The sequence below is a fragment of the Chrysemys picta genome, chromosome 7 (genome assembly GCF_011386835.1).
Source record: "Chrysemys picta bellii isolate R12L10 chromosome 7, ASM1138683v2, whole genome shotgun sequence".
Classification (NCBI taxonomy): Eukaryota; Metazoa; Chordata; order Testudines; family Emydidae; genus Chrysemys; species Chrysemys picta.
The window spans coordinates 94,992,335-95,005,235 of NC_088797.1; the positions used below are offsets into that span (position 1 = coordinate 94,992,335).

Below are 12,901 nucleotides of genomic sequence, written 5' to 3' on the forward strand. Positions count from 1 at the left end.
GCCGTTGTTTTATTGTATGTGATGATTTATTTCTAACTACAATGATTGTTTTCAGAGTAGCAGCCACATTAGTCTGTATCCGCAAAAAGAACAGGAGTACTTGTGGCACCTTAGAGACTAACAAATAAATAAATAAATTTGTTAGTCTCTAAGGTGCCACAAGTACTCCTGTTCTTTTTACAATGATTGTGTAACATGCATTCTGCGCATTGTGAGAAGCAAATGACTTTGGGTCACATTCTGTTCTCATTTACTCAGCTGTAAATCAGGAGGAACTCCACTGATTTCAATTTACATTGTATAATCAAGAGCAGAATTTGGTCCTATTTCTGAGAGACTTTCTACCTTTAATATTTGTTCCCGCAATTACACCCTAGCAGATAATACCACAAAATGCAGTGATCCACATGTACAGGCAAAAATCCTCAACTGGTATAAATCCCTGTAGCTCCTTTAACTTCAACAGAGCTACACTGTCTAACTCTAACTGATGCTCTGGCCTGATTTTAATTAAACTTGTAAAACAGTTTTCCTTATAATCAACTGTTTTCACTCACACATACTTTACTGAAAAATTCACCTTTGGGGCTGAAATTTTCACCTACCCATTAAGGTGAATATCCCTGGAAGTCTGAGCTTTTTTGAACTCCAGGTGAGTGAACCCCTTCTCCTCCCCCCCTCCCCCCCCGCAGCAAAATTTGTTGACTTCGGTTATGATTTTTCTGAGTAAGGAGAAGGGAAAAGCCTAAAGGGAGGAATTTTTACCCTTTCCCATGAAAACACAGTGTCTGTGCACCACTTACATCCCAATTAAAACCCCAAAACAGGGTGAAAATGCAATTTGATTGGGATTGGACCTCTGCACTAGACTGAATTCCACCCAAAGGGCTCAATCCTGTAACCAACTAAAGTCATGTGAGTGGCCTTCTTAACAATTAAAGTTACTCATGTTACACACGTTTGCAGGATTGGACCTATAGTGACCAGTGCCACTACAATACTAGGCAGGGCTGAGCGTTCTGAGGCTAAACCCCACTTACACTCAGTTTCCTGCACATGCAGCCTGGCTGTCTGGGCTGTTCCCCATTCCCAGGTCTGGGCAGGATGACTGCATGGTTTGGGTGATTATTGTTAAGGGCTAGTTGCTTTGTTGCAGGGTTGTTGGTTTTTTTTCCTGAATGAAGTAAAGACTTCAAACAAACAAGCAAAGCGGTCTGGTATGTGTTTCAATTTTGCTTGGAGAGAAACCTAAAATAGCACAGCTATAGTGTAATATTGTAGATGCTGAACATACAACATTCATGCTGACAAGAATCACAGGCAGTCCCCTGAAATGTTATCTGATAACATTTGGAGAAGGGCTTTGGGGCTCTTTAAAGGTACACAGAGATAAGCAACTCAGGGTAGCGATTAAATCTCTGACGAGATACCTGCTCAAATCACACAGTTCCTCAGTCAGACACTGCACAGGGGCTTGACCCTGAAGGCCCAGAGCACTATGGCCACAATCCAGCAAAGCACTACAGCACATGCTTAACATTAAGAACTTGAGTCCTCCCACTGAAACTTGCACAATCCACCCTTATATGCCGTAGCATCTCAGTTTGTGCGTTTTGAAACAGAAAACTCTTTCCAAAGGCAGAAGTTTCAATCTACAGGGCAGTATTACAATGCACCAGGAATTGCAATATGGAAACATGCGCTTGTCTGCAGTTTCAGGCTGTTATTTTAATGCAAATGTGTTTTGATTAGATTTTTATTTACTGTAGAAATGTAATGGACCATTAGAATGAAATGAGCATAGGGCCAAATTCTATCCTGAGTCTTAGCAGAGTAAATTTGCAATAACTCCATTACAATCACTCTGGATTGACACCAGTGTAGATGAGAATTTGGCTCAGAGTTCCTAAACCTTTTTCTTTCAAACAGAGACTGGATCCAAATAACTTTCTGGAGTATTACTGAGTCTTTACTATTAACATTTTCAGATGTCTATTAGTAATTAGCTTTGTTCCAGATCCACAGGAAAAATCTACAAAAATTTATTGTTAAAATGCTGACACTTATAAAAAGTCCATTATGTGCTGGCTTCCAGTTAGTCTCAGTTAGAAGAATTCTCTTTTCAGTCAGTAAGCGTATTTTATTGTATGTGATCATAGAGTAACCTTATTGAGAGAATGCACTCTAAAGGGCCAAATTCTCCTCTCTTTTAGACCAATGTATTTAGAATTTGGCCCTATGTACTGTCATTACAGTGACACTTGACATAGATTAGTTAAAGGTCTGTCAGGGCTACAATCAGAAATCCATATTTCCAGGTGAGTTTAGTAGAATTTGGCCATAATTACTGCCTCCAGGCTGAAACTTGGACTAAGGCGTCTCAGACAAAATTACTTTTCTTCTGAATACTCCTTCACGCTTGTTACACTCTATCATGTAAATATGTGTAGTGAAACCTGCACTAAATAAGGATTAATAATCATAGCCAGTCCTTTATCTGAAGAAACCACTTTAAATGACCATACGATTATAATTTTGTTGCACCTTTTGCTATAAACCACCTGTGTCAGACTGCTGGCTTTTGCGAATCCCTAAAGTTTCTAAAGTTGACTAATTTCACTGTAAAGTGTTAATTTGCATCCTATGGACTCAGCAGACTACTGATGCCCACTGTTAGGGCCTGTAGCCATTTCCTGAGTCTGTGATCTCACCAGATCTCACAAACTAAGTCCTGCAAAGGGACTAGTGTGAGTGGACCCTCATGCTCCTGCATGGTCCCATTCGAATCAAGGACTATAACTATAAGGGTCCCCCCACACTAATCCCAGTACAGCGGTGGGCCATAATAGTATTCCATTTTTTTTCTTGTGTTTTGCTTCTGAGTGGTTATTCTTCCAACTCCCTCCACCCACCACCACAGTCTATCTGCTGTAACTTTACTCTCGCTGCCCTCCACCTTCCCCTCTTGCCTTTTCTCCTTCCCTCCCCTATCCATATTGCCATTCCTTCTCCTGTTTCCATGCTCCTAGTACCTCATGCCTTCCCCCTTCCCACACCGTCTCCCACTACATATAAATGGACAACTAACCAAATGAAACACATGTTTGCCACCCATCATCCTGATTGCTCTGTTGATATGCTACATCCTTCCCCCTCTCTGCCTTATCTGACTTTTCTATTTAGGCTGAAGCTCTTCAGAGCAGGGGCTGTCTTTTATTGTATATTTGTATAATGCCTGAAACAGTGAGGCCCCCATCCTGATTTGGGGCCTGGACCTACTAGAATACAAATTCATGTTTATCATCATTCTCTTATGTACGGAAGTCCATCATTACAGGTCAGCAAGCAGATTAATGATTTACCAACTAGCAGATTAAAAATTATCTAAATATATTTTTGTTGATAAAGTGAAACAAGTATCAAGGATTTATCGCACCCTGTGGGAGGTGGGGGTGGGCGGCGGCGGTAAATAACATGCTTTGAAATGCATGTAGGTATGTCTGCACCAGGTCTGTCTATGGTAAGACTTCAGTATGCATAGTAAGAGCACAGAATAGTATGCACGTAAACCAAGCATTGTCATCTTTTAAAATGGATTTTTTACTCAAATACCTGCTATGGCTATTGTTGAGCCATATTGTCATCATCCGTAGGGTTGAGTGACTGCACTGAAAGCTGAATTTGGCCCATAATCTGAGAGCACTGAGATAAATAAGGTATATCTCAAACTCAGGCTATATCAGTGTGGCCTGTATATGATCCAAAATATAACGTATTTGTAATTTAGAAAAATAGACATCTGGCTGGATTCACTCTTAACACTTCTTAATAGCAGTACAAGCTTGCCTAGTGCACTCATTTCAATTTAAATCTTCTCTACCGATCCGATGGATGCCACCCAGTTAGAAACAAGGCAATGCGTCGTATTGTGGATGAATGTCTGTTAAAGATAAGAGTGATGTAGGGCTAAATGTTTCTCAAAGGTACAGTGAGATAAGGAATGTAAGCTAGTCAAGAGTAGGTATGTACCATCTCAGCACTGTTGTGGCGATTAATAATCTGGCTGAAATCTTTTTGACAGGCAACATTCACTAAAGGAATGATAATTGTTAATGACCTTTTGTAACACTATAAGGGAAGCAGTGAAGTTAGGAAGACTCGCTTAAAAGTTGCATGAACAACTCTATGCCTTAGTCAGTGTAATCCAAGGGGACAAATGTTAATTGGGCAACCTGTGTAGGGATGTGTAAACCCACATGTTCTCTCAGAAGAGCATAAACAACTGGTTTTGTCTAAAGATTAGACAGATGCATCTCTAAGTAGAGAAGAAATCTGAGACACTTGGGCAGCAGCACTAAGATTTTCAGGTCAGTTTTATTAAAAACAAGGCAAGGTCATAATCATAGAACTCAGGGCTACTTACCCAAACAAGCTGTTCTTTTTTGGTTAAATAGCTAATCAAGGTTGCAAAATGGGACAGCTCATTTCTTAATTGGAGAAAATATATTAGAATAAAAAATGCCTTCGAATCCCAGAATTAAAGGGTATTTGTTTCCCATGCATTAAAGAACAAGTTAAAATCTGACTACCAAACTTCTCATTTTAATGCCATTAGAGATATGTAATTGTCATGGAAAAATGGAAAGGGAAGCCAGAACTGGTGCTATTTCATAATAATTCGACTACGTTCCTGTGCCCTTCAACATCTTCTCCCCTCTTATTACTTAAAAATGGCTCCTAAAAAGAAGGTTTGCAGATTATTATGTGCACTAACATCTTTAATTATACTTAGAAAATAAATGAAATGGATAGTAAACATCTAAGGACACCAGACAGTGGGGAAGGAAGATTCTTGATACCATATTTAATATTTACCAATTTAGAGAATCAGATCATAACATGCTATTTCATATCACGAGTACTATCTCATCTTCCTTCAAATCTGCTGCTTGGTTTAGGCTACGTTCTCTATGTGTTTATATGCATCCGTATGCAGCAGTGAAAACCTTTCTAGGGCAAACAACTCTTTCAAGGCACATTCAGGAATCATATGCAGACTTAACCTGTATATAGGTCACATGAGTCAGCTCTGATAGCACTTATCAAATATTTTATTTTTTTCTTTTCTACCATCCATTTTTCTTCTTTCTCCCATTTCCCTCTTTTTCTTCCAACTTTTGCTCTTCTTCCTCTCTCTGCCCTTTCCCTTTCTTCCATTACTGACAAAATATGCAATATTCAGAGGAGAGAGAACAAAGACCAGAAAGGATCCAAGCAAGAGGTGAATGCATTAATATAACATATGCACGCCAACAATTTATAGTTAATCTCATAATCTGAGCCCTGCATTGAAAATCTTATGGAAAAATGGAAAAAGAAGTTGCTTAGGAAGATAGTAAACCTATTAGAACTGCGTGAATATTGCACACACACAAAAAGCTGTGATTAATCACTCCAATTTATAAATTAATTTTGCATTAGCCTTGCTTATACAGCTTGTATTCACTTTTCATGAACATTCATTCCCAGAAAGTGAATTTCAAATCTATGTACATGACTATTCACAGGAAACAGATTTTACATTCACGCATGCAAATTCATTCATTCTAGGAGAACTTGTACCCTTAGCCATTCAGGGCACAGCGGCAGTCATCATATGTACCTTATCTGACCCAATCAGAGCAAAACACTACAGCTAAAATAGTGAAGTGAATATCAAACACTTGAATATGCACCCACAACTTTTTCTCAGAATTTTTGTCCTGACAAAACACTATCTAAATCCCTTTGTTACTCATTCTGTGTCTCCTGGAATTTACCTTTCCTTCTGTATTATTTGACATATGTAGAAACTATGGGCCAGATTCTGACTGCCATTATACTGCTGTAAATCTGGACTAACTTCTTGGGCCTGATTCTCAGTTACGCCCAGGCCCTTTTATGCTGTTTTTGCGGTGCAAAGGGGCCTTAATTTACTCCCACTTCAAGGCCCCCTTTACACTTCCAAGCGGGCTTAGTATAAATGAGAATAAGGGCAATCGACTTTAACAGAGTTACTGCAGCTTTACCCTGGGGGGGAGCAGAATCCAGCCCTATGTCTGTTTCTCCATCATGGATCAAATATCTAATGAGAAGCCCAAAAGTTTGAGAATCATCCAAAATCTGCAATGGGTGAAGTAGCTATTTTCTGAAGCATTATTAACCAGAAACTCTGCACTGGAGATTGAAGAGATGAACTGGAAAAGAAAAAACAAGGGACTCTCTCTAATGTCCATAACTTAGACTAATATCCTCTAAAACACAAAAGCTGTTGCAATATCACTGTATCACTGAATTGTACTGTTTCATAAATGATTTTTTTACTGTGGAAGGACAGATGGACGGAGAGATGTAGTGAATGCCTCATTGGCTATGTGCCATTTTTTAAAAGGTTGGTGGCTCATGTGATGTGCAGAGGCCAGTTGCTAGGTTGCAGTGGATTTGGTTGCCTTCCTACCATTAGGAGAGGGATCTCCTGATGAGGTGAGACACTGAGGCAGTGTCCTTTGAGCAAACTTGCCCTCTTCTTTCTGTTGGCTGAGCAGATACAGTGAGGAAGATGCTGTTACTAACTATTTTTTCCTATACAGGGATCTTGAAGACAACTGTAAAAGTAATTGAAAGGCTATTTATTTTGCCAGATTAGAGCCTAACATATTAACTTGAGAACGAGATCACTAAGCAGTGACTCCTCTTCTGGACACACAGAAGAGCTGAGAGTTTTCTCATACATCAGCAGAATTTCTGCTACCTTTTCCCCCTGGAGCCTCATGTGAACTCATTATAAGGCAAACTCATTTTAATGCCTGAGTGGAAATTAGCCAAGAAAGGTTCCAAAGTGCAAACTCTCTAGTGATCTCTTCCCTTAACCCTTCCTCCCCTCCTCCAAATCTGAGAACAAGACTCACGATGTACGCATTATTTGTATTACCACAGCCCCCAGTGGGACCAGTTGGGATCAGGGTCATGTCATATGCTAGATTCCGTAAAAACACTGGGAAGACACTTCCTGCACCAAAAAGCTTAGTGTCTTGATTAAGCTAAGATGCAATAGATCAGAGCACAGAGAGAAGTAGGAATGGTGGAGGGAAGGACAGGGGGTCACACAGCTGCATGCCTCATTACTGTTTTTCAAGACTTTGCTTGCAGAGTCCACAACCCAAAGAAATTCAGTTGTATAGCATCATTAGCAAAATTAACACTGGATTTGTTTAATGACAGACGTTTTCTAACTGGAGAATCAAATTGCCATAATGCCAAAATAAACGTGCAGTGGACAGAGGCAGAAACACCTGGCATAGACATAATTTAAGTTACTTATTAGTTTACTGGATATACCATGTGAAGAATTTGCTGGGGAAAACTAAGTCAGTGAAAGGAATTTGGCATTTTCTTCTGAAAGTGATTCTATTTTGTTATAGGTAGGGCTGGAAGCACTGCCTATTATAGAGGCTTTTCCAACACTTCCCATTATAAGACCCTGTTTCCAGTTGCTCATAACTTTACAAAACTTTAACTATTTGTGCTGAATTTTTCCATGCCTGTTGTCAATCTGAGGCTGAATTTTCTTGGAAACTTTCAGCCAAAATGGTCCACCTGTTTGTGAGAAAGAAGCTAAGGAAATATACATTGTTTAGCCCATATTAAAAAATTCTTGAGACTGTTTCAGAAATGCTCTAGTACCTCCATGCTTTGGAGGAGGGACTTGACATTTGACAGGGGATCGCCTGTGTGTCAAGGACATGCCTATTGCCAACCACAGGAAAATCCTCGCATATCTGGTCAAGTTATAAGCCTTTGAAAAAATTGCAGTTTGCACATGTTCAATAAAAACATCAATATTAACAGCTAAAATCTACAAAGATTCTATCCTCACTGAGCATGCTCCATCCTCTCCTAGCCTAGTGCTGACCAGACTGCACATGTGCCATCCCCACAGAGTGACTGAACATGCTACAGCCCAGGGTTATGAGAGCTCAGAGGGACTTTAGCTGTAATGACTCCTCAGCTGGGATGGGGATTGCGAGTTAGTTGGCTGGGGGGGATGACACGGAGGTTCGAACTAGATTCGAACTGACAAGGTCTGTGGTCTCTACTCTTGCAAGAGTGACCTTATACTTGTACTAGCTTGTACATTTTAAACTCCCATAGGAATGTTTGTGGCAGAGCTACCTAATCCTGTGGCTGCTCATAAAAACTCTTGCAATGACGCCTGAGACTTCTTGTTAGATTTTTGTGAGCAAAGATAACCATTACTATATAACCAAACTACAGATCCTTCAGATGTTCAGTTTGACACAGGGGCTATTTTTTATGTTGGGGTAAGGGATCTGACAAATTAATGAGACTGGAAGCCACTGTGAATTAGGAAGGGAAGCTGACCAGTTACAGGGGATGTAATTTCCACCACAACTGGAGCCACTCACAGCCCTATTTTATTTTAATTAATGTGTTGTTATTATTTGTACTGTGGTAGCACCCAAAGGTGCCATGCAAGAGGCCTATTGTTCAAGGTGCTATACAAACATGGAGGTTGACACGGTCTATTTCCAATATGATTTAAATGAAAAACCAGTGAGTGTGAGCCAATCAGAGGGAGGAGGATGTAATAGTATACAAACATGCATTTCCATAGGCTGACAATGTGCATAGCTTGATGGCTCTGAAGCATTTAGAAATATCAGCTATCCCAATCAGACGTGAGAGAGTAAACACACATGATACAGTACCTCGGCCTCAAGTAAAGGGAGTGACAGAAAACCAGTGGACCACAACATAGAAATAACTGTTTTTTCTGGTATCCTTTACATCAAGAATTGGGGCATATATTTTGTCAGTGACCTGATTTAACTTGTGTCATCGCATGGCAGTGACATGTAGATTTAGCCTGCTCCGTGGATTGTTTTATTCCTTGAGACTGTTTTTGGAGTATGTCTTCTATTAATACAAAAATAAAACTAATGAAAAAAAAAGTCATCTTAGGCCAAATCCTACCCTGGGGTTCATGTTTACAGCTTGCACTGACTTCAAGGTTTCTCCTACTCACTAGATTGTATGATAAATGTAATTCAGTGGGAAGACTTTTAGAATTCCGGATTTTTTTCTTAATCATAAATCAGCAGTGAACTACACACTTATTATTCAGGAGGCTGTTGGCCCAGGAATTCAGCAGTCATTACCATAGGGGTCATATGCCTCCCCCACAGCTAATTATTTTTTCTCAATATTTGTACTTAATATACATTGTCCATTCACTGTTCACTTTTTAGTGAGTATGGAAGGTTACAAGAATGTTTCTTAGAACTGCCAAGTTATATATTGATTCCACAATTATACTTCATTTTGGGGTTATTTCTGAAGTTTGTCTTTTTTAATACTGTTATATTTTAAACATTCAATAAAACACTTTTCTTTTACAGTTGAACATCTAAATATGTGGTGGTACTTCAGTTTTTCATTTTCTTGATTTCCCTAATTGTTCTGGGAATCATAAATTCACTCCTTTAGGTTGGGTTTTCATCAATTTCCCATTATGCCTTTAAACAGATGTGAACTTTTCAATTTAATTACTTGCAAATACAGAAAAAGCTTTTTGTAAAGCCTTACGCTCTTCCATCTTGCAGGAACACTACCATGAGAAAGAATTCTGCTGTACTACTGCAATAGGAGGAGGAGGAATAGCTCAGTGGTTTGAGCATTGGCCTGCTAAACCCAGGGTTGTGAGTTCAATCCTTGAAGGAGCCATTTAGGGATCTGGGGCAAAAATCTGTCTGGGGAGTGATCCTGCTTTGAGCAGGGGGTTGGACTAGATGATCTCCTGAGGTCCCTTCCAACCCTGATATTCTATGATTCTATGACACATGGGAATATGATGTTTTTCTCAAGGCATTTGATGATCAATGTGATTAAATTATTACTTTTTTTCCATTCACTGATGCAAACCAATTTCATCACTGAGATACCCTGACAATGATCCAAATGTTCTTCTTCCTTTTGTTAGCTGGGGATGGTCTAGTAATGATGTGAACTGTAAAGGGAACATGACCTAGAAAAAGCTCATCTCATCATTAATTTAAGGAAGATTTTTGGTGCCCTGGCAGCCCTAGCTGTGTGGGGAGTTTAACATTATGTAGATTAAAAAGGAGTATGCTACATCATGTGCTCATATAGATAGGTTTATAAGAAAAGTACCCAGGCCACTAAAAAGCAGTGATACTGCCAGCTCTCTCAAGTCCCAGTCCTGAAGTGAGATCTACACAGGTGGACACTTTCTTCCACAATTGTAGGATCAGAGCCTTAGGGAAGTGCTGGCAATAGTTCTGCAGGTTTATGGGAGCTTTGTTATTCATGCCTAAAATACTCCTAAATATAGCAGATACCAAGTAAGCAGTAGTCAGGGCTACAGGAAGTTGAGATGACCTGACCTAGTGCTTTTAGAAAATGTACTTGTATTTTGAGTTTCTCTCATTTTTCATCTGATGCTTTTTCATCCCTTCTGTATGTGGAGTTGTTTTCATTCAAGTTACAAAAGGCTGAGTTGGTCAGTAATGTACTTGAGTTCTAGTAAAATGCAAAAATGCCCCTGTAAAGGAGTTAATTCACCACAGGAGCACCTCCATGTGGCCAGGCGTAGCACAGCAGTTGTCCCCATATGGAGCCCCCTGCCGAGGTTGCTCGCTCACTGCAGTGGTCTCTTGTCTCGCAATTTGGCCTCCGGACAAGTCATGCTTTAGTCCACCCCTTCTGAGGCAACAGAGTCCAACCAAACTACATCGGTCTCTGGGCTCCATAGTACATATACCTCTTACTTTAGTGTGTTTCACCCCACCTTCCTTGGTGGCTTGTAGGGGAGCCTAGGTGATCCCTGTACTCTGAGTTCCAGCTCAGGGACCCTGTAGCTGGCAGCCAAGGTCTACTCTGTCAGACTCCTTGCTGCCTCCCTGGACAGCTTCTTACTTCTTCTATCCCCCAGCAAGTAACTACAGACTCTCTCCCTGCAGCCTCTTTCTACTACAAACTTCATGGCTTTATAGTCAGCACCCAGGCCCTCCTCAGTAGGCTTCATTATCAATTAGGTCTGGCTTTTTCTCTTTTGCAGGGGCTGCTCACATTAACCCCATCAGGGCCTGTGTGGGGTGCACTCCCCATCATAACCCTCTTAATAAGACAAGGGGTGTCTCTTTTAAAACAGAAATAATTCTTAGGAAGATTCTCAATGCTTTCTTCTTATTCTCCAGTACTGTAATTAGCTCGACTCATTGTTGTTTGTTACAATGTGCAAGATTTGTTTACAAAAAAATCAGACATGAAAAGGCAGAACAGATTGTTTCCCCTCATTCGCTCATACTTACATACCCAAACAAATCATTTGGTATGTTTAATGCAGTATGAGTCCTTCCAATGAGCAACATCCATTACGTACGATGATATTAAATTGCCACTATGACTATTATTTCCACTTCCTGTACATCTCAATTGTTAGGTATACCACTGAAATCATGATCTCTGTAAAATTATGATAGCCACATCATCAGCTAAAAGACTCTGTTGATTTTTCTCAATAGAAAACATCCTTGGTCTTTGATAGATTTAAGGCAGTAATGGAGCAGCATCTCCAAATATAGGAGAGAAAAGAGTTCGACACAAAGGAAAACCAAAAAAGATGAAACCCATTGGTTCTTGAAATGACTGCTGCTTTTGATGAATATTGGTTTAATAATGATGGGGTTCGACATTACTGAGGCACCAAAAAGTCACCAGACAAACCACAGATACCTCAAAGAGAGAGTAAAAAATGTGGCCAATGACATCAATGAGTGAAGGCATCTCTATTATAGCAATGCCTTTCATGCTATTAGAGATCATATTTCTGTGTCACCTCTGCATCTAGGAGTCATTAAGGCCATAAAATATTGTTCTGAAACAATCTTTGAAATAAAAGGTATCAGTGCAGGAGGAGCTGATTTTACAAAATGCTGAATGAAACTCTGTTTTCTCTAGGTAAATGTGTGGTTTCACATCTCTTGTCCCTTTATAGACATTATTTTAGTTAGGTGGTCATAATAAAGGGTGAGCATATACTTTGTTCAGAATAAAGTTTGTCTGTATATTAACAGGTGGAGGGTGCTGCTGTCTTTCCCTGAAGTGTCAAACAATAAGCTACAGGCCAACCTTTTTCCATTCATAACCTTAAAATTCCCATTATTTCAATAATTCTCTATTTCTCAACAATACCAGTCTATACAGTATCAAATAAAAACCCTCAGTGGATGCTATCCCATCTATCCCTAACCTATCTGCCTATTACAAATTATATGAAAAAAAGTAATGCATAGTTAAAGTTTGTTTTAAGAAATTTTCTCACTCTCCTGTAACTAAAATACTTTAAAAGAAACCAATCATCTGTGCAGGTGACTAGTCAATAACAAATTATGCCATTCATATCCATAACAAGTAAGATTTTAGGAAACACATGCTATTAGGTACAAGAGAATACTTTGATGTGCTAGTCACTTTCAATCAATATAAAACAATATAAAGTATTAAATACCCTATGAATAAGAAACATTGTAAGGAAGAAACAGACAGGCAAACAGTGAATTCACATATAAAATATATGATTGACTTTCCTTGTTCCAGAAATCTGTATAAGCCTAAATTTTCCCTTGTATGTTAAGAAATGAGTGTAGGACTAAACTGTTGCACCTCAAGTCATCATCTGATTAGAAGAACCATTCAAACAAAAGGAAAGTCACTGCCTCTGTCATCCCCACAGCTTTTTGTTTTTCCACATAACCTCATTCTCATGGCAGGCACTCTTATAATAAAAGGCACAAGTAGAAACAAATCTATGATTATTGTA

At 39.4% G+C, this 12,901-nt stretch overlaps 1 protein-coding gene across 4 annotated transcripts in view; it reads right to left on the reverse strand.

The window, feature by feature from the left end:
- The window catches only part of SLC16A12 (solute carrier family 16 member 12), a 76,596-nt gene that overhangs the window by 23,738 nt on the left and 39,957 nt on the right, over window positions 1–12,901 (reverse strand). The window lies entirely within an intron of this gene.